The sequence below is a fragment of the Anas platyrhynchos genome, chromosome 10 (assembly GCF_047663525.1).
Source record: "Anas platyrhynchos isolate ZD024472 breed Pekin duck chromosome 10, IASCAAS_PekinDuck_T2T, whole genome shotgun sequence".
Classification (NCBI taxonomy): domain Eukaryota; kingdom Metazoa; phylum Chordata; class Aves; order Anseriformes; family Anatidae; genus Anas; species Anas platyrhynchos.
This window is the reverse complement of record NC_092596.1, coordinates 14,948,366-14,971,949: the sequence shown is the minus strand read 5'-3', so window position 1 is coordinate 14,971,949 and position 23,584 is coordinate 14,948,366. Positions and strand designations below refer to the sequence as shown.

Below are 23,584 nucleotides of genomic sequence, written 5' to 3'. Positions count from 1 at the left end.
TCCTGGGACATAACAATGTTGAACAGACCACAGAAAGCTTCCCTAGACAAGAGAGAGTAACATTAAAAAAAAAAAAAAAAAAAAAAAAAAAAAAAGCACCATGCATTGACAAGAGAACAAAGAAAGAATACACTGTTACTGGGAGGAGAGACAGAAACATCTTCCTGAAAAGGAGAAAGGAGCTGGGAACACAAATCAGAAAAACTAACTCCAAATTATCAGAATACCCAAAAGAGAAAGAAACATCAGAAAGAGTTTACTACATTGAAAATTCTCTGCAGTTCACAGGCTGATAAAATGACACTTGGTAAGGTATTTGTTTGCATACCTCTGGCAATTTAGCACTGTTGCTCTGGAAGACTTCATTCACAGCTTCAGCTATAAACCCCATTCGTCATCAGAGGACCAACACCGTGCACTGTCAAGTGACGGATGTTTGAGTCTGGTAAGTAAAGCACAATCTGGATGAAAGAGAGTCTGAAGAATGCAGTTTGAGCACCAATCTGGTCCATAATTTTTCAACTAAATCCTTCATCACAGAATAACAGTTTTTCATCATGTTTTCCTTTACAAAAAAAAAAAATAAATAAAAACATTAATTCAAAATGATGGAGATGAAACAAAACACCTCCCATTTGAAGAAAGTGAAGGCCAGAGAAAATTTCAATCTGCATTAAAAAATACACACTAATAAGTAGTTCTAGCCCCTGTACTGACTTAATTCGAAAGAGGTAATTAAAAAGTACTCTACTCAGAAAGATTTACAAAGCAGGTTTGCAAACTGAATAACCAGACAACTGTGTGCCACAGTATCAGACACATGGTGTGGATAACTGAATGGGTGAGAACTGTTCTGACTTACCATTTTTCTTTATGATCGCAGAGGATCAATGAAAACTACAAATGCAGAGAGGATGTTTGATAAGGGGATGTTTGTTATGAAAATATAGCCTAAGATGTATATGTTGAAGATGGGAACATACCCCAGTCATCTTACAGAGGGCAATTACCACTTCTGTGCCCTAAACATCCCCTCAATAACTCTTCTTACTTTTGCGATATAGCTTGATTAGTTTCTAAACAGCAGTGTTCCAGAAATATGGAAAAAAAAAAAAACAAAAAAAAAAAAACAAAAAAAACCAGGGATACCCACAAGGACAGCAAGAAGAAAACTGTTGTGTATCTTATGACATAAATAACAGATATGAAGCAGACATGAGCAAAAGTTATCTACCATAAACTGCTCGATAACAAAGCCCATTATCAGACACATTCATCATGGTAACAGCCCCCCAGCTGCGACTGGAGTATTAATATTGGTACGCTGATAGCTTCCTCTAATAACTTTGGCCTAAAAACATAAGCCGCTTTTACATTTTTAATTACAACTGGATTTTATTCTGGGCCTATAATCTTTCCAGCAATTGGATTAATGCAAATAACAATTTAAGAAATGGGAAGAAAAAAAAAAAAAAGGAAGGAAAACCTTCCCAGTAAAGTAGAGGTCCTGCCTTTGGAGGAGGCCACTGTTACAGTGGGGCCAATGAAGTGAGGTCAGAACAGAGCTTATTCGTTTCCCACCAGCCATATGTGAATCACCTACAGGGCTGAACTTTCCATGAGTTAAGCCCTAAACCGCCTGGAAGTAAGCACTGCTCTCACTCACAGTACTCTCCACACTGGATACCATTTTTTCCAACATCAGAAACTACTTTTCAACATCTCACATCAAGTCTTTAATTGTATTAACTGTAGACTCAGGGCAGATAATGAGATAAGGCTACTGAGCTGATCCCACAAACTTCTAATACGAGTACTGTTCCATTGGGGTTTTTGATAGCCTAGGAAGCATTTATTTCTTCTTGTTTCTATGCAGTGATGTCTCTGTGCATCATATACCAAAAGCCTGAGTAAATGCTGCACAAGTAGGAGACGGAGCAAACTCAGAGGAAAGCAGGCTCTGTTATGACTGTGGCTCCTGGAGCACCTTGCAAGACTGGCAAATGAAGCAACGTGCTATGTATTCTAATTGCCATCATTTATGCAACAAAATGAGGCAGGAAAGCACCATGCACCTTTCATCACTGTTGGCTGTAGCATGCTTGGACGTGAAGGACATGGCTCACAGCCCACTGCATGGCAGCAAGGGCAGCACCGGTTCTAGGGGAGGGATAACACCTTTTTCAACCAGAAGCTTTAGCCATTTTATTCAGTCTTCTTCTCCATTTAAAACAAACAAGCAATAATACGAAACATCATAATTACTAATCCTATGAAATGCAAAGCTCTTAAAAACTCCCACAAAATGAAATAATGTTTCCAGCAGCAACTGGCATAATACATAGTACAGTTCCCCTGAGATAGCTATTTGTTAGCATTTCCATCACTGTCACTGAAAACATATTTCCCCCACCCCCATTTTTAAATTTCATTTTAACACAGTAAAAGATTCAATTCTTTTTTTCTTTTTCCCATGCAGCTCCTGTTCTTGAGCAGGGGTTCAGGTCTACAGAAAGCTGTTTTTGTCCTGTTACAGATTCATACTACATCCAGTTGAGAATGGACTTTCATTTTTGCAGCCTCTACAAGTAACTTCAAGTGCAATGTTTGCCTTTGTAACAGTTTTTGCTTGTAAACATCTAATTCCAGATATCTGAGCATGTATCAGGATAACTCCTATTCATAAAAAAAAAAAAAAAAAAAAAATCTCAAAAAAATTTGAGGGGAAAAAATTGTTTGAAAGTTCTAATTTGTGGCAGAGAGACCATGGGATGTGATGTTGGTTTTGTTCATGCAGATTCGTGACTAAAGTTGCCCAAACTAAAAACCAGCACTGAAAGCATGTTGCCTGTACTAACATTTTCAGAACACTGGAATTAAAATAACAGCTTTTTATTAAAAATAAAAACAGAAGATTCAGTTTGTTTTGTTTTTCTATTTTAAAAGGGAAAGAAAAAGAAACAAATGTTCGCACGGAATTTAAATAATGTCCTTTTTTTTTTTTTTTATGAAAAGAGCATCTTTTCCCCAAATTCTAAGTGGTAGAACAATAAACATCATGTTAAAAAATATAGAAAACAATAATGACAACACAAGAACGTATGAACCTAAAATTGGCCAAAATTAGATTACTGTACTATTTAAATCCTGCTAATGTTTCTTTGAGGAGATCTGGATAGCTACAACGATCCTGTAAGTTCTTGACACTGCCTTTTTCTCACTAATAAACTGCATCTACAACACAATTTTTGGACTCAATCTCACATACAATAAGTTCTCCTAGATAGTATGGACATCTGTGCACCCACACAAATAAACAATTCTTAAGACCACCACCACCACCATCATTTCTTGCAGGTGTTTTATATCTCCTTGTCAGGTGTAAACTGAGCTCCATTATGTCCACATTGCATGCGCTGTGTACGTGACAAATACACACAGCATGTACAATGAGGACAATATAGAACCAGGTCAGATAAATCGTAGCAAGTATCTTCATTAAGGAAAATCAACATCTTGTGACCTAATCACTGTAGCAGCATTGGGAATTGGTGTCTACTGAAAGAAGAGTATGTGTGACCAAAGCAATCCCAAAGATTCACTTGTAGAGGAAAATAATTATTTAAAACGTGGTAAATTAAAAAGAAAAAAAAAAAAAAAAAAGAAAAAAAAGAAAAAAGGACTACAACAAAAAGCCTGTTAAGAAGAAAGTGCACAGGAAATAACACAAGTTTAATTGCAATTATCAATATATCAGTCTAATGGCTTTGCAGTGTTACTGGAAGCCAACAGATTCATCAGTGCATTAAAGAGAAGTTTTTAAAACAGCTGCACTTGCGTTTTTTAAACACTTGTTCTATTACATGGATCTTTAAAAACACATTATTAATAAATTGCTAGGAACACTCCATAAAATATGAAAAACTCTCACGATCTTGTCAGCAGTAAACAATTTCAAAACTTTTTGTGAAACAGTACTAAACAGTTCCAGAACTTTATGCTTCAGGGTTAATATAATAATTTCTGTATTAAAATCCACAGATGTTTTTATGGTTATTGTAGCTAGGTATTTACAAAATCACAGCAGAAAAGATGCACTGGAGGCATATTAGGAATCTCTGACAGTAGATCTGAATGCAATAGATACATTAGCACTTTTTATTATTTTTTGTTGTTGTTTTGTTTTAAAAAGCCGACAAACATTGGATTAAAAGCAGAGCAACACCACAACAGTTTTCCTCTTTCTATCTCTCACTTTGACTCAGAAAACATGAGAAAGATCAGATTCTCTGCGTGCTAATGGGAGATTCTCTGAGGGCTAACGGGACTGTTCTTTTAGGCAGGAGGTGGTAGGAAGGTGGTTTTCAAATGAAAAGGACCCATATAAAATTTTCCTGAGATTTCTTCCCATGAATGATGCTCATTAATTTTTTTTTTCTTTCTGTCCTAGAGGAGAGGAAACATATACAGAAAGCAGTACAGTATTCTTAGCTTCATAATGTTTTCAATGCCATCATCTGTTGCCAGCTTCAGTCCTCTCCTAAAATATTAAGAGCAGGCCAGGAAAAAAAAAAAAAAAAAAGAACTCATAAGATTCTGAACAGTTCATAATAAGTTCTTGCTATTTCCTCCCTGCTTTGAGCCTTCCAGAAGTCACCTTTTCCATAGCATTTTTATGTAAATTAAAAATTTCTTCATCTTTATTTCACAGATGAGGAACTTAAGCTTGAGAATTTGATTCTTCTTACCATTCATCATACCTTTTTAAATATTCTTAAAGACATCTTCAAGTATACTCAGCAGCCTAAATATACACTCACAATTCTGAATCACCGTAGGATAACACCAAATGTCTATTCTCATACTCTTCATCTTAGCTGAAATGGTTTATCTTGAATGAGTCTATTTCTCGAGAGTCAAGGATAGCCCTTTACCTGAAACAAGGTCAGAACTGCAGGAGTACAGGCAAAACCTGGCTTTGTTATGCAAACACAACCTTGCTCAATAGTTGCTTTAATTCAGTTACCCTAATATCTGGGAGATTTCTAACCCGTTGCGCTTGTATGTTGCTATAGCAGCATAAAATATAGTATAACAGTGTCTATGAATCCAGTCAGATTCCAAAATGCAGTTCTTCTTTCCAAGCATCGATTCACATAATAAATAAAGTCAGATTAAAATCCTTCTATTCACACCAAATAAAAAAAGTGTAAGTTTCCTGGTCATGACCTAAAGGAACTGCTTAGCCACTGCAAAAATAACATTCAGTGGAGTTTCAGTCAATCCCAAACACACTGCATGTTCAGCAAAATAGCTACATTCACTGACATCCTGCACTAGGTCAGCGAACCATGCCTGTTCCCGGTTGAAAGCCAGCCTTTGCCAGAAGCTGCAGGAGACAAAATTCTAAAGCAGCCTCCGATCCTTATGGATACTCACCTGACCCACATAATGAGAGAACCGATTTATTGCAGAAAGAACTGTCAGCAGTAAGCATTATTTGGACCACAGAGCATCTGCCTTTCATGATACTTAAGTCCCATACAGACCTGTCATACTATCAGATAAAGTACCCAAGTTTTTTTATTAGATCAATTAAGCAGCTGATATCCATAATCTTAAATTGGAAAAGAATGGACAGAATACAATCCGTTACTAAATCATCCATTATCATACACGTACATCCTTCAGAAGAAGGTTCCCGTGCTTATAAAAACTGAGGATACAATCTCTGCAAGTCAGTAAAATACAGAAGATTCAAAGGCATAGAGGTTCGCTAGATAAACAGAACAAAATCCAGATTTGTGTGCTAGCACACAGGGAAGAAGCACTGTCCTTCACACAGGCATCTCTCTCTCATGAATTCAAAAATTCTCAACTGTGTCTTCATAAAATGCAGAAAGTTGGCGTTCTCTTTTACCAGTCCTCTTGGCAGAAAAAGATTGAAATATATACCAAGTGTAGGCATATGTAATTACCCTAATATATTTTCTATATCAAGCAGATAAGTCCTATTCAATATCCATTACATCTCAGTGAACAAATACAACTACTGAATGCCAGAAGTACGTTCAGAATCTTTAAAATTTCATATAGTGCAGCCACTGACAATTTTTGATATACTGAATTATGAATCCTTTAACACCTCAGGCTCATGGAACAGAAGATGATAAGAAACCATACAGGTTAGGAGCTAATTTTAAAGGTCATATGAAAACTTCTCAAATGTTTTCATAAACTACCAGGACAGAAATGAGAACATATCAAGGACTTCTATATATATTAATCCATCATGATGCCATATACAGTATTAGTTTTTCAGTTATATAATGCCTATGCACATTCAGTTTCTAATTTTACAAAAGAGGCACGTCTTCTTATCATATCTAAAAAAACATAGCCATCTACAGTGCAGATTAACCATTTGGATACTCTCAGATCTGCTCATCAATCACACATTTTGGGATTGGTAGCAGCATTTGGCACTTGTACCATCGCTTCCTCTGAACAGTTTTATCAGTATTGCAGTGACACTGATTTATTTATTTATTTCAATAGAAGGAATGAGAAAAAATTGAAAGGTTTCCAGCACGTTGTATATCAACGTGTGCCAGTATAGAGCTAGTACATGCACACCGACTGCTCTCTGGAAATTGGCAATTCAGAAGCCCCAAACTGGAGCTGCAGCTCATTGTCAGGTTTCTGCATTCAGACTCAAAGTGGCTGAGGCCAATTCCACTGGGAGTATTTAGAGACAGGGCCCTGGGTTACGGACAGGTCCGAAGTGTTATCTTGGCTCCACACCCCAGCTGTAAGTCAAACCTCCAGGAACCCTAAAAGCCTGGCAGGTGTGAGGACGTATGTGAAAGGGTACAGCGAGCCAGGAGAAGGCAGAGATCTCTCATATGTAGTAAAAGAGGAGATGCAGGGAAAAAAAGACAACATGGCAAGGGAAAGGGGACAAAGGGTGCTTGCTGCCAGGAAACGCTTCATAGCTGGTGATAGTCACTCTGAGACAGCTGTTCAAGCATCAGTCACATTTAGAAAATCATCCAGAGTTGGTCATTTTGATCTTTCTGTCTAGTGCAGTGGTGACAGTTATGTGGGCTTCTAAGCCTGGCAAGAGTTTTTTGAGCTCACCCTTAATGATTGCCACATTGCTTTGTTAGACCCAGCACTTTTACTGCACCACTAAGATCACCCTAAAAGATTTGCATGTTACGGTGCTGATCTTCAGGGTGGTCCATCTGCTTAGAAGTGTTTGTACTCCCTGAACTGAATAATTATTTTGGGAGGAGGAAAATTATTAATGAAAACTGGAAAACTAACATAAAACTCACTTTTCTTCCAGGGCATAAATCCAAAGCCTAATAGTTAGTATTTCCAAGCAACACTTGAGCCAGCTCCAATTTTACTAATTAATGAACAGCAATGCTCCTTATCCTTTAAAGTATTCTGGCAACAGAAATCCCCAAATCAGGCTTTGAAGAGCAGGTCAAGCCTAGTCTGTCACTCACTCTGATAGACATGAGTTGTTTCCAAAGCTTAGGGGAGCATTTTTTCTTCTTTGAACCAGTGCAAGGCTTACTTGGAGTGCTACACCATGGCATCTGCTCTGTAACAAAGTGCAAGAAAGCTTCCCCCCTAAAAGAGGATTTTAAACGTGCCCTTGTAGATGCATGTATGGACTTCTCCCCCAGCCAAGTACTCCATCACCTGGGAGCAGGGAAGGGGAGGCACTTGGACTCTCCCCTCTTTCCAACCTCTGCAGATCTCCTACCTGCCCACATAATTACACAGTGGCACTCTCCTCTAGATGTGACTAAGAGTAGCCACATCTTCTTTATGGAAGAAGATGTTTACCTTTATGGAAGCATGTCATTTCACATAGAAAACATTGTCATATTAAACAGAGATAACTGGTTATTCTGCGATCAATCTAATTTTTTCTCAGAAAGCAAATATTAAAAACTGAGGGCTGGGAATCCTAAAACAATTCTCATTTCTGTAATGAAATCTGAACATACTACTATGAGTAAATAGGATTTCAGATAATATTTTCTTCTGCATGATCTGGCCTTGTTAGAAATTCCGTAGAAGCCAGATCTCTAATGGTTTGCGTATCCTTTGTGGGATTTCATTAGACCTAGAAATGAGGTAACCTTTGCATAAATAATTTCATGATACTACAAAGCATTGGTTTGAGTTCATTTCTAAAAATAGACAAGTATTCAAAATACTTAATCAGCCACCAAGACTATCCAGCCCCCAAAATTTCTGTTACTATTATAAAACTTCAAAAATTTACCAAGCAAATGTAATCAGCCACTTCTTCAAATGACAGAATGTTCTTCATGCCCTCATTTCATTTTCTTCTGCCACATTTGTTGCTCTAAAATAAAAACAGCTTCTCAGAGATACTGACCACAAGCAGGCCCAAAAGCAGAGATTTTCCCCCATTTCCCAAATGTGCACAGAGGCAAGACCAGAGCATGCCCAGCAACCATCTGATATCTGGCTTGTGATTCTGATAATCAGAAGTTACTACCCTCAAAAAATATTTGACAGATTCAGCACAGCTCATGGATCACAATGTTTATGAGTCAAAGCAGAAGGACTCAGGATTTACAGTATTCTCAGTTTTCAGTAAAGGAGACAAGGGTTTAATAGACCAGAAGTAGGAAAAAGCCAAGACTCTGCTTTTCAAGCAGAACCTTTGTGCCATCTTGTACATGGGGAGGGCAATCAAACATTAAATGGGCAAAGCTAAACATCTTCCCTTACAGCAGAAAAGAAAAACCATTCATTCAGAAAACACGCTACAGAGCACGACTGTTCTGACAACCAGCTAACAATGTGTGCAATATTAAAGAAGTTAGCATCTGAGCATCTAGCAGCAAGATATCTGCTGGGTGAGAGCTCACAGCTGTGATATTTAGCTGGAGAAAATAGTGAAAGCATTGGGGAAGGGCATAATCTTTAAAAATCTATTCCGGCATAACAGGAAAGCTTGAGTGTGTGTTTTCACCAAACAATTCAAACTGACAGTAAGCAATGAACAAAGAAGTCCATCAAAATAATGCATTTCTTCAGATCATAAAGCACAACATATGGGTGGAGGTGCATGGCTCTAATATACAGAGTCTTTCCCAGATGCCATAAGGGTCAGTGTAAGAGCCACCATGACAATCTCCCTGCCTGTTCTTTGGTCTTCCTGTTTTGCTTTTTCATTGTACTTCTACATTTGCCACCACGCTACAGCCAGAGCAACATGGAGTTCAACATGGGACACATCAACTGAAGAAGCTGGATAACACTCATCAAGGAAGGAAACACAGGCAGGTGGCTGGCCAGGTTGTGACAGGACGGAGCCTCTAGCTGAAGCCAGGGGAGTATGCCTGCATGCACCACAGTCAATTTTCCCTACAGAGCAGGTGCAACCAAAGAGAAGCACACCATTTGACAGGCATCAATTCTAATCCAACACGGAAACCTTTGTATTCCTAAAATGCATGCCAACATCCAGCATTTATGAGAGCAAAGACTCAAAGCTCCAGAAAGCGGATCATCGTTTTGATGGGTAGACACTGATTAAATCCTGAAATCATCTTAGTCGTAAATACAACAGCTACTTCACAAATACACCTTCTGCAAAAATCTAGCCGGGTTAAGACTTAGCAGCTTAATATTTAAAGGGATCACATGCTATATATACTCTCTAGCAACAATAAAGAATCTGGAATGCACAACAATGAACTGAATACTTCTTGAGGAGGGGGAAAAAATAAAGAGTGCTTTGCATAAGCTTTTATTAACTAAACTTCATTTTTAAAAATATCACTTCAAAAACATCCTTTCCTCAGATGACAATGAGTTTGGTAAGGCACGTCCTTTGTTCTTTTTAATTCCATTAAATTGTAAAAATCAGTGAGATAATGAGAAAGCCAAAGAAATCCACTGCTGATGTACGACTGCAATTTATTAGAAATATCTCCAACTCATCATCATGGGAAAAACACTTTAAATGTGCAAGGTTTGCAAGTTTAAACCATTTCTGTAAAACCATTTGTGTAAAACTATTGAAGACTTTGATGCTAAAAAGATTTAATTCCCATTTCACAAAACTTGGAGGCTGACCTACTTTTTTTCATTATTAGGTCAGGAAATACACCATGCAAATTATTCCTGATGAATGTGTCAGTATTTCTATATTAATAGGTTGCATCCACAATGTATAACATCAACAATTAGATAATAAGAACCTTTGTTGTTATTTTTCAGTGCACCGGATGACTACAGACACCTAATAGCACTACTTGAATGGTAATTAATTATACTTTAATAAAACAAGCAGAGATGTTGTCTATGATACATAATTCTGAGTTGGGTTATGGCACTGTAGTACTTGGGAAAGATCATTTTTTCAAGATTTGACTACTAACAAGACAATTTGAATGTTGCACACTGCTTCCAGAGATCAGGGTGCAGATGGGGGAGGCAGGGACAAAAAGGATGTGTGCATGTAATCTTGATTCATATTTTCTGTTCTGCTGTAGTTTCACACTAAGGTCCAACTTACAGTCTCCACATCAATTGGTAAAACCAGCCTCAAGTCAGACTCAGTGACCGTAGCAGACAAGGAGGGATTTCATGCAGAACAATATCACTATGGTGGGAGTGGCATCAAGGAGCTCTTGGTGACTACATGCAAAATGATGGACGTGGGGCTCAAGGCTACAAATGAAGAAAAACATGGGGTTACAGCACTAGACTTAGCAGGAGCTCTGCACCAAGAGCAGCCCCCTGGTGAGCCCAGCAGATCCTGGCTGGACACAGGGAGCCTTGATCCCCCGCAATGCAAGATCACATCTCAGTTAACTGCAGGATCTCTCTGCTCCTGCTGGGCTCTCCGCATAGAGGAAGGCTTGAGCTAGAACACATGTCAAGTTATCACAGGCTGCTAATTGCTTTATCATAGGTTTTGGTAAAACCATCTTTAATGAGCAAACAGCATAGGGCACAGTCATAGAACAGTTTTGTACATTCAATGAAAAGATGAAAAACTATATTGCAGTTAACATAGGTCAACAAAAGTCTCTTCAAAACCATCCAGACTTTTGAACATGTAATTTCTCTCTTTTGTGACATCCGTAAAACTTTGTCATCTACTTAACCACTGATGTATATTTTTCTCAAAATTTCCTTTTAAGACACAGCTTCCAATTCAAATGTTCTCCAAATTTATTTCATCGTGTAAGTTAATGGAAAAATTCACGTTTAGAGATAATACAATTCCTACATAGTTATATGGTTTACCTAGTGATTTTATAATATGTAGAACATATTTTAGAAAAGAACAAAAATGATTCAAGAAGTGCAAGTACGACAGAGTTACCGAATGCTGTTATGTACCGTACTGCACCCAATAAAGTCAGTAAGAGCCCTTTGCAGAAGATGGGACTTTCCCCCTTCCCCCTCCAAATAGATGAGAAAATCAGCTCAGACTGCCCATGAGCATCCTGGATGAAGCACAAAAAGACTGGCCGGGTCATTCCATCTCTAAAGACGCCAATAATTTTATCTTATAATATACCTTTGCTGGAAATACAGGCATATACTCTGTGGATCAGGAAGAAGAGAAAGGAAAGAACATTTCCAGCATTGTCAAGACATTGCTGCTGGCCTTGTTAAGTACAGGAGCTCCCAATGCAGGTTTAAAATGAAGGAAGAGAAAAAAAAAAAAAAAGCTTTCTAGGGCATAAGAAGCTTTCAGATATTCACTGGAGAACAATTCATCCTAACATCTTTGCAGTAAATCACTATTCAGTTTGGAAAATTAGAAGTGCATCAACATGATAAGAGGGCTGAAAGTGGCAGATGAACTCATAGTAGGTTAATAGAGAATGAATGTAAATCAATAATTTAGAGCCACACTGGAAACGGTTAGCTGGGAGCAGGGGCTCTTCCAGCTATCGTAATGTCCCTTTTGAATATAAATAATGTCAACTATTACACAGATGGCTCCACACTGGGTACATTTTAGCAAAACAGATTATGCAGTTTGTACGTTGCTGTTTAGAATGTTAACTAACAAGGTAGAACAAAGGGCTGTAACTTAAATGATCTTTTAATTGTACTTTTTTTTTTTCTTTCTAATTTTACTCAGAAGGGAATTATCAAGCAGTTTGCCGCCTTTTACATTATAACACTGGGAACACGGAACTGTTTCAGTCAACTTGATGTTGTGTAAAAATACACTTTCATCACAAACAGAAAGAGATTGTCACAGACATGGCTTAGTGACCACAAATAAAAGTCACAAATACATGGAAATGATCTTCAAAGTTACCATATTTAAAAGCTGTATAAAATAACTTTTTTTTTTTTTTGAACTGCAGTAGAAAAAACATTTTGACAGAAGAAGCCATTAGGTGAAAGCACTAGGGGCTACTAATGCATACCTGACATTGGAACATGCTTTATTTAGCTTACAAAATAACCTGAATATAAATAAGCTATAATGCTCAGAATAGTGCATAAAAATTAATCCCATACTTTACAGAGATATGGATAGCTGATAAATCAGATTAGTGAATGAAAGACAGCACAGGAGACATACGCAGAGTGAGCTAGAGATGAAGCTGGGCAAACAGCATTTCTGAATCTGTTCCCGGAGCTCATCTGCTACAAGGCACGCAGGGGCACCCAGCACAGCTGAAGTTGCAGTCAGCAAAGCAGCACCCTCTCTGACACATAACACACACTTAGGCAGTTTTTAACCTTATCTCACATGTATATCTCCTCTGGAGCCTACCTACCTTCGCTTCTACCCAACCAGTGGTGGCAGAGGCAGGGACAGCATGGAAAAATCACCTGGCCATTGTCCACCGTGCTTCCTGCAGTCCCAGGCAGCTGTGCTGCAGGTGCTAAAATGCCAAGGTGAGGATCATTCATTTGTAAATTAGTAGTGCGTGATTATGTTAAGCTACAGCCTTGTATACCTGCAGTGCCAAAAATATAACCCTTTACCATGCCAATCAAAGCAGTATTTATAGTGGCGGTAAGACAGCAGCACACCTAACATGAATTGAGGTGGTAACTCACCTCCCCCCTTCCCACGGATCTGATGTTTTGGCATGGGGTGCCACTGATGCTGTGGCCATACTACATGCCAGCTCACAGACTGGCCTTTCGACTTAGAAAACAAGCCAGTAGAATAGGATTTAAAAGAAAATAAAAAAGGAAACCTCATATGAAAAAATTGTAGGGAAAAAAAAAAAGACAAATCAGTGCACACCCACTGGTCATTGCTGCTCTGACAGCAAATGCACAGCTCTGTCCCAAGAAGGAATTTTAAGCAACAAGGCTTGTTATCCTTTTCAGCCTGCTAAAGAAAAGTGTAGTATGTCCTAATCTGAAAACCAGATGACTCTGCAGCCATTTTGGTCCTTTTAATGAGGGAATATGGAATGGCAAAAACAGCTTTATAGCCACAGAGGGAGTATTTTTGATCAACTAAAAGCATAAGGCCTGACTTCATTTGTGTTTATTAAGTTTGTTTCTAAGCTATATACCAAAACCAGGTGCCTGAAAGCACTGGCGTATTTCAGAACTGCAGAAATACCCCTAGTTCAGTTTTAAAGAGGTCCTTCTATGACATAGATGGCTACATGAGGAGCTGAACTATTAATACTTTATTGCTCTTCTAGTTTCACAGTTTATGTCACAGGGGTATGAAAGCACTAATAAGCCACTCTGTATGCCCTGTACCATAAAGTTGTGAAAGTGCACACATGGCCAAATATTTATTGCTATTAAGAAAATTCAATTAACCCAATGGAGTAAATAATAGAAAACAATCAGATTAAAAGTGTAGGCAAAGCAAGAACATTTGTCTATTGTACTTCACCAAAAGGGATTATTCATTCCCCAAAGTACCTGCGAAACAGCTTCCCTAGTCTTCTCCTGACACTTGGCCAGATTTCTATACTACCTTTGCAAAAACTTGCATGCAAGATTCAGTAGGAGGTCATTATTTTGAAGATATTCAACAGCAGTATTTTTACTGTTTCCAATCATTTCTGTATGTGTGTGTTTTAAACCTGTATTGCATTGCCCAGCATTGTCAAAACAAATGCTAGAGCTTACTACTCGAGAAGTCTCAAGACCCCTGCAGTCTCAAAACGTCTGTGGAGTTTGTAGCCACTTTGAATCAAACACTATTATAAGTTTAATGGGAAAGGATGAAGAATGTTGTGACACCATTTGCTGCAACATGTAGTTTCTGATTTTTGACCACTCCACACGCAGTTTCTTTACAAATGTCTTTGTCAGAACAGACTTGCTTAAACAAGAGGGATGCATTCCTCTGCTAGTAACTGTACATCACTGGACATGTCCAGAACCCATGCAGCACAGCATTCAGCAATCAACTGCTGATTTTACAAAAATATTTGTTGAGGAAGATGCACATTCATTCCTTTTCATTTTAGTTACAGAAATAAAAATAATGAAGGAAAAGGATGTGGAGAGGCTTCATTATAATCAGTACAAAGAAGTGCCACTGCATACTGCTGATAACATCCTTTACATCTGATGTATTTTTCTTTCACAATAGTATCTTGGAACTTTTATTTTAAATTGATGCATAAGAAGGAAAGCAATAATAAAAAATGAAGTTTAAACCTCTGAAGAGTCTTTTCAGCATTTATGAAACAAGGATTTTTAAATCTATCCATTCAGGCTCTATTATAAAATATTGCACACAATGTTTATATTCTACTTCCCCTTTGAATAGAAAAGTTTGATATGCTCAAATAGAGGTGAAGGATACTATTTTAAGACCATCTCCTAATACTTGCCTTTTTTTTTTCTACTCATAGAACAGAGTGATCCTAAACTTCTGAAAATAAAAGCACCTTTTTGATTTTTCCACCTACTGAAAGTAGTTGCATTGGATTGTTGAGTTAAAAAAAAAAAAAAAAGAGAGAGAGAGAGAGAGAATTTGCTCTGCAAATTCACAATATATATGTGACTCTAATTTGATCTCACTTATTTCTGGTTTATCTCCAATAACATAATTCCACCTATTCAAAAAGGAAAAACCATCAGTATATGATGCTCTCTCATGTACACAAGCAGAAACAACCAAAACACAAATGATCGGTGGTGCAATTTCACTAGCATTTTGCATTGGCTAAAGTCACTGTTTGCAGTCACAATGCAATGCTTTTGAACATTTCAAATCTGGTGCTGAATATATTACTGTCTTGGGAAATTTCATTCACACCACTTGTTACACAGGAGCAATGTCTCTTATCTGATGTCTGAAGAACAATGGAAACAGTTTGGCTGTTAAAAAAGAATGATCTTTTTCTGGCCTTTTCTAGTGAAAAGGCCAGAAATCTTGTTGCAAAATTTGTCTGTACAGAGTTTGACTGGTTACACCAGTGCCTCATTGCAACACCAGGACATGGATATGGATAACAACAGATCACCTGTCTTGTCTGAATTTAAAAAAAATAGAGACCCTAATACAGAAACATTGTTTATACTAATATATTCTGTGTATTCAATGTCTAGACAAACAGGAAAATAGCTTTGTATTTAAATGTTTGTCAAGGGGCCTGAAACTTTACTCACAACTGAGAAATGCCAGTAAGGCACTCCTGCATGCCCATCAGTGCAGGGATTCAAGTAAACCAGGACATCGCCAGCAGAAGCAGAGCAGGTGAAGAACCTCATGAAAGAAGCCAGGGCTGTCTCTCTTCTTTGCTTATAAATTATTATGGAAAGTTTCCCAGACTACAGAACTGCTCCTCTGCTTTGCAGCCCCACAGGTAAGAATATCTGATTATCTGTCACTGTGGTTTGTAGGGAGCTGTGTCTTTGCTATTGTGCTGCATTACTCCAGGTCCTAATTGGATTCTTTTCTTCCAGTTGTCTCATACTACAGAATGTGAGAAACTTGCATTCTGCTGCTAGATTACAAGATTCAAAGCAGTTTGATTTCTTCCTGAAACTGCTTGCACTGACCACCAATTAGTTTAGCATCATATTTTCCTTGCCAATAAATAAATAAATAAATAACTTAAAAACCACCCAACAAGCAAACAAAATACAACCCATCAACCTAAAAGAAACCAAGCTACATTTAAAAGGTTATCCTGGCAGCTTAGGTATCTGGCAGTGAAGACAACCACTTCTCACAGTCATTTTTTAAAAACCACTGAGTGAATAGTGGTAACATCAAGCTCACCACATTTTGCTTTACTTTTGCATTTCCTGAACTACTTGTGTTGGTTTGGAATGCACTAAAAGGAGCTATTCTTCATGCCAAACATTCAAGGCTTGATTGCTGGGATGAAAGCATCACTTCACACTTCTCAGAAAATCTACATCAACTGTTTATGTGGCCAAAATCCTGGAAAAAATAATTAGTTTTTACTAATCCTTTTCACTCTGAGAAATTGTGGTCAACCAAAACCGTGTCTTGGAAAAATCCAGCACAATACTTTGCAAGTTATTTTCTGCTGCAAGAGGTAATTAACCTCTTATAGAAAGCATCTTTCATCATACCAAACATAAATTAATTTGAGAAATCAGACATTTCAGTGGCAGATGAAGTGTTACCAACAGCAAGACCCATGGAAACAGGCTGGGGAGGGACTTGACTGTAAAACCCATTGGTTTATACTGCTGCTTTAGGCCAGCTTCCCCCATGAGGGGTTCTGGCTGAAATTAGTTCTGTGTCTGCAGAGGAATTACTCCATACCACATTCAGTGTCTACGTGTCCCTCTGCTTAGCCCCAGAACAGTAGTTTATATGATTGCTGTTTTGGACTGATAATTCCCACAAGTTTTTACATGTTATGTATACGTGCACTTGTGTATATAATATTTTATATATCTTTATATACATATAGGTACTAACGGACTCTGAAATTAATTTGTAACAATACCTTTAAAACAACAGTATAAAATAAACAGTTTTCCAAATGGCTCCAGAAGCGTGTTAACAGAGTATGTATCAGCTTCTCTTTTCTCGATGAGGTAAGAATGCTTAAAAATGCCAAGAAGGATGATGCGCGCACATTTTAAGAGGGCTGTACTGATTACCTAGCATTTCATGCAGGGACCAAAAGGATTTTACCAGAAATTGATGTATCGGGACAAAAGAAGATGCTGAGAATGGCTCCCAGGGCTCAGACCCACAGAGCAGCAACCAAGCTAAGTTCTGCAATATTTGTCTTCTGGGCCAGTGTCATGCCCACCAGAGGACAAAGCAAAACTGATGGCAGCGAGGGGAAGACAGCAGTCCTACAGTGACAGGAGGAGTAGGTAGCGATGGCAGCAGCTCAACTCAACCCAGAAATGTCACTGCTATCATGGGTCTGGAAAGGGAGGTTACCAATACTCAAAAAAAGCAAAAATGCAAGGGAGTCTTTCATATGTACTTTGAAAATAAAATAAATAAAAGAGAATTAAAAAATAAAGAAATATATAAAGCAATAAAAAAGAATGAAAGTAGCCTAGTAGGAATAGAAAGTTCTTAGCAAAGCATTTTTTTTTTCTTTTTCATATTTATCCAGACTCTGTATGCTCTTGATCAGCATTTGATTTTCTTTTTTATATCTACTGATTTTAAGCACTAAACATCAGGTCTAAAAACTATCAGCCGCAGGCTGGTTCCTCCCTGATAATCCAACTGGCCAACATCAAGCCATTGAAATTTTCCAGCTGGTGCTTTATTATAGCACCATTTCCTGGTTAGAAGCACAGGAAAAGTGGTTGCAGTGCACTAAGCCCATGCTAATACAAGTGCTCAGGTTGAAAGACAATACAAAGTGTCAGGTCTGTGTCTGTGCAGGAACGGGAAGCATACGTTATGCTTGCAATGTCTGCCATCTGCTCCAGGTCCAAGTGCAGATCTGCCAGATAGGAAAAAGAAAGGTTGAAAGAGAAGTGCAGCCACAGCAGACACGTGGCAGGAATTAGAGGTGGTTGGAGTAAAGTAGAACGATTTGCAATAGTATTAAAACAGTTCATTTTGCATTTAGATAAAAAAAAAAAAAAAAAAAAAAAAAAAAAAAAGAGGAAAGCAATAACAAGCATATTTCATTCATATAACTCAACAAAATACTGAAGTACTCCTGAGGAGAGTCAACTTATACGAGCAACTATATCACAAGGACTTACCCAGAAATTCATATTAAGCTAAAACCTAATGTTATGCAGAATAAATAAATAAATAAATAAAAAGCATAAAACAACAACAAATAGAAATCTGGTAAGAGGGTGAGGGGATAATTTATAATGACAACTACTAATTTTTCCTATGATTCACTCAGTGAGTAACCCCTACAGCTGCAGCTTTCTAAGCCACAAGGAAAAGTTGATTAGGATACAAAATCGCTGAACGACTACAGAGGTTCCTGGGAGATCTGCAAGCATAGATCCTCTGTTCAAGAAGTCAGTGGTGGGGAAGGCCCATCGCCACAGATCAGTCCACCTGCTTAGCCCCGTGGCAGGTGATGCCCAGTTCCTGCAGATTGTGCCAGAGCAGCCAGAGGCACCTGTAGGTCCAGCACCTGGTGCTACTGAACCTTTTTGTTCAGGAGCTTGCTGCAAAGATGTCAACTCACTTCGGGGTATTTTGCTTCTTCACTGCTGTGACATCACATTAATACTCATGCAAATCCCTCACCTAAGACAAGAGTGAAGTTTTAAATTACATGCAGATATTAACTGCACGTTCCTGTCAAGCTTATCCAATAAAGGCATTTCTAATCTTAGCACCATGCCAACAGGATAAGCACTAAACTTTCTAAATTTGCTTTGCTGCAAAGGTTTAGCTAGTTTATGGCATACAGCCTCAAAACGTAACAGTCAAATAAATAAAAAGATGGTTTTGGAACAGAAAACCATTTACACAGAACTCAAGTGCAGACCTGGACTTGAGCACTGAGGAGCTATTCCAGAATTGTTTTAATATAATAATGGTGTCTGACCACTGCTGAAGCAGAGAAAGAAACATCAGTTCTCATTAGTAATCTACATCTGATATCCAAAACCTTTCCCTCCCTGAACTCTAGTCATTAAACCCTAGGAAATATTAAGGACAGACATGCATATGCAATAAAATAATATGCACAACTGAAAATAATTCTGCTATGTACCATGTGGATCTGGTACAGAGTATTGTACTGCAGTCAACTTTGCTGCTGCTACTACTCATCCACGTACATGAAGCCGTTGAGAATAAGCACATATAAACCCCACGGATACCTGCTTATTGATCCATCATATTAGGTGCTGGGTATATTATTGCAAGACTCTTCTTCCCACGCTTAGCTCTTGTTAATAATTCCTTAATGCCAAAGGGTTATGAAAGTTGATGTCCTGGAGAGCTTTGCAGTTCAGCCTCTGCCCCTCTCTCACACCCTGGTCTGCACTCCAGGAGCACAGCTACAGCTGGTTTGGGCAAACACAAGCTCACAGCCAATACCAGTTTCCTGCCAAAGCTTCTTCCCAGGTGCCTTTATTTATATCTGAACACCATTTGTGACCTGCTACAGACCAGGCTTGTTTCAGTACATGAGAAAATTTGGGCAAGCTTTACTTGCAATTTTAAGCTGAGGTTTACCTATCCTACAGAAGAAAAGATATAGCCTGATGAAAGCTGGAAAGGAAGGTAATTTTTTAAAACTGAAACCGTAATCTTTTATTGTTCTTCATGCAAAGAGAGCCTCCTAGGTGCCCATGTGGTTAGGGAGGCAGACAAATAGAGAAATGAGGCCTTTTGTTTCTCAGGGTCAAAATTCCTTGGTACCAAGTTGTAAAATGGAGCTACAAGTCTTGTAAGCCCTCAGGATAATCAAAAGTGAAATCACATTTTCCAGGCTCATTCATTAAGAGAAACAAAGCCTGCATTATAGAAGGTTTTGCCTCACCTAGTGCTGTCAGCAGGCAGTTCTACACTACCCATGTGTTCAGAGCAGGGTTCTGCTTCGGCTTAGATCAGAGCAAAAGCCAACCCTGGTTTATTGCTGCTATTTTTAAGACTAAAACTCACTTATGCTGCATTGACACACATTCAAGAACGGTACAATTATCTACATTGAAAAGATAACAGGAAGAGGAGCCGCAGACAGCTTCAAGCATAAGGAATTGCACCCCTGGCAATCTCTTAGGACATCTCACTTGAAGCTTGTGTACATGACAATGGAAGAAGACGCACGACCCTTTCTTGTCATAGCCTGTTATCAAGTATTTCAGCTTCAGAGTGTCAGAACTGATGAACTAAACTTAAAAGTGTCATCACAAAAGAGAACAGAGTGCTGCTGCCACCATCTGTCAGAGGCACAAGAAGAGCAGTGACAGGGAAGTGTCCCAGCAAGAGCACAGCTCTAGGGCACTAAGCACACAGCCTCCTTGGTCAAACAAGCACCACCAAACAGGAGAAAACTGCCAGGCATGGGCCCCTTTTTACCACTGCAGGCAGCTGGCATGGGCACAAAGCCCTCGTCCTCTAAAGCTCGCCTAGCAGTCAGCAGAAAGTATTTCCCTCCAGCCATCCTGAAGGCTACTAGAAACAGAGGGAAAAAAGTTTTTCAAGAAGTAGTTCCTAGCCCTGAGTGGGACAGTTGAACCAAGCTCTGGGATCTCAAGGGAAGAAAGCTGTATATATACAGAAAAGCCTAAAGTACAAAAGTCAGACAGGGAGGGGAACAGGGATCCTACCAGCTTTGGTCTGCAGGTGGGAAGAAAGCAAAAGGGAGTGGTGGAAAGTTGAGCCTAAGAGGCAGCACACAGTAAAATGTTCCTGAAATACTACTAAATGTATATACTTATATCATCATCAGCCTTTCTGGGTAGAAACCAGCACAGTCTGTCCCAGGGGCATGACCTGTGCACCCCTTGAAGCGGTGCACATGGAAAGCTGTGTGTGGGAGGTGGCAGTGGCTCAGTGGCAGCTGCCCACACTCTCCCTGTAGCAGAGACCAGCATGTCCCAGTGCTGTGCCAGAGCAGCACTTCCATTCTAGCAGTCAGCTTTGGAGCAATAGGACTGTCACTTCCAATCTCAGCAGGGATGTTTTTGTGGCAAATTTTTAGAAGCTAAAAATGATCGTCCTGGTTTAGAAGCTAAAAAAATGACTCTCAAATTCCCCTTCTGTCCTTTGAAGGATGCGGTAGGGTCACTCCACCTTCTAAGCTTCAAGTCCCAGTGGGCGGAGTGACTCTGTTCCAGGCTGGTGGGCTGCTGAGAAAGCACCTGCAGCAGCTGGGCAAGGATGACAGAGGAAGGGGTCTAATTACTGGCTGAAACACAAGGAAAGAAACAGCTACCCAGGGTGAAAAAAGAGCTTCAGAGAATGCTAACTCCTGGGAGGGTCAGACAAGAGTTGCCTGCAGGCCACGCAGTCGTGCATCACCTACACCGTGCTGTGTGGGTGGAGTGGGAATGCTGGCTGGTGAATTCCCTTCCATTTCTCCGAAGCTCCCTGCATGCCTACCTGGAGAAAGCTGTTTAACTCGCAACAAGATAAAAGCAGGGAAAGGCAGAAACATCCTTTCTTGTTGTGAAGGGAAGCAGCAGCTCTCCTTGAGCGCTGCTTCTAGAGAAGCACTTAAGAAGAGTGGAAGGACTAAGCCAGCTGGAGAAAGATTTCCATCAAGCTAATTTTTAGCCAAAACCCTCCCCTTCCCTACATATCTCTGTAGGAAACTTCAAACAGTAATTACTCTAATGAAGTAGTCCATGGGAGAGGAGAAACATACACTCAAATTCTTGGCCAGTTCCAACTGATACACTCTCCAGAAGAACAATATTTAGCATTTACACTAATGGCTTCCATCCAGTAACTAATTAATCCTCTCAACACTGAGGTATAAGATTTCATTTTTTTTCCGGGAAAGGAAAGGGAAAAAATGCGCTATCTCATGCCAATCTGCAATTACAAGAAGTTCACCTCTCTCTCAGTGCATAGGACTGCTATTTTAGGGCCTGCTGCAGGTATGCACCAGATGCACTTCCTATTAAGATCAGTATTCACCGAAAAACAGATAACCACTGCAAGTCACCTAAAAGGCCAGATGTTCAACAAAAAAATTATCTCCCTGAAATCCATTCAGGGAACAGTTACCAACTAGTTTCACAGCCTAGTGTCTCTTTAGGGATGGTGATGTTTATTTCCCCAGCAAGGTCCAAATTAAATTCATGCACATTTGAATATACAGCAGCATCTATCACAGTGACTTTCCAGCCAAAAGTTGATATAGTTTATAGTCATGCTGACAGAAAATATTGCTGCATGCCTATCAGGAGGAGACTTCACTCCATCCCTGAGGCAGAATATTCTCTGAAGGTTCCTGTAGCTGTGCCTCTGAAAAGCTCTGTGTCCATCCTACCCAGAGCAGCCATCTTCACAGAAGAGGTCTGAGAGCCAAGTAATGCTTTGAATGTATCTTGGGCATGCTAAAATTGATCCTTGCCTGGCAATACAGAGGTATTGCATGGAGCAAGCAGAAAGAATGGATTAAGAGCCTGTTTCCAGAGTGCCAGTATCACAAACAGGGCCATCCACAAAACTGGCCCATCATTAAGCAACACGGAGCCCAAAGTTTGGCTCTCCACAGAAATCAAGCTGAACTACTCTGCTCCTTACACACAAAATGGTGTTTAAAGAAGGTCCAGAAATGGTTTAAAGATCCAGAAAACAGAGCAGCCCAAGACCACGTGTTGGTGAGCTCCTGAACAGACTTCTGTAAGTCTCAGGACTTGAAGTCTTACTTCAAGTAAGCAGCCCGTGGTGCACTTAGCTCTTGCATTTTCACATTAGCACTTAAAAGATTTATTACTCCAAAGCTTTTGGAGCAGGCTGTGGGGCTCTATATTTCTGATGCCATATTTTTAATATATATTAAAGCTCAGGCCACATGGCACCTCCTAGGATGCAATTCACATCCAGTGCACAGCCTCAATGAATTTAGGTAAATTTTCATTAATATATAAAAGGGGAATTTTTAAAGATGTACAGACCATCAGATCATTAAAAACTATTCTTCCTAGCCATACCAGGCAATGACCATCAGGCAATGACTCACATTCTGCACACCCAAGTTGGCATAAAGTTTTCAGCCCTCCCTCACCTGGAGTGAATCAGCATAGAACTTGCCAAACTGCACCAAAACTTGAATCAATCCAGAAACTGAGCTACACTCACAGACTGCAAATATTATCTCTATCTTAAGAAGTTATCATCTTAAGTTTGTTGTGCAAACAGTTAACATATCTTCAGAAAAAAAAAAAAAAAAATCTCATTAGAACAGGTTGCAAGACTAGCTGGTTTTAGAAAGATAGTGTACTCAGAACAGCTCTGAGAGCAGATCCCAAGATCCCAACACTCATAACCCACCACCACACCGTGCTATGAAAGAAATATGTTGACTTTTTACCACTTGCAGGGAAGCTGGCAGAGACCATACATTTTCCAGTGAATATTGATCAAAATGAACAGGCTTAGCCAGCCCTGAAAGAAACATCCACCCGTGCTTTACAGTGAGAATAATGAATCACGTAC

At 39.2% G+C, this 23,584-nt stretch overlaps 1 protein-coding gene across 27 annotated transcripts in view; it reads right to left on the bottom strand.

Moving 5' to 3' along the window:
* The window catches only part of HTR2C (5-hydroxytryptamine receptor 2C), a 333,447-nt gene that overhangs the window by 146,865 nt on the left and 162,998 nt on the right, over positions 1-23,584 (bottom strand). The window contains exon 1 of one of the 27 annotated variants that reach the window (XM_038184433.2): positions 19,288-19,486. The exons of 25 other annotated variants lie outside the window; for them this stretch is intronic. The gene's annotated coding sequence lies outside the window, so the exon portion shown is untranslated. Of the gene's footprint in view, positions 1-328; positions 576-19,287; positions 19,487-23,584 lie in introns of those variants that run through there. One more of the 27 variants, XM_038184432.2, reaches the window with a different exon arrangement.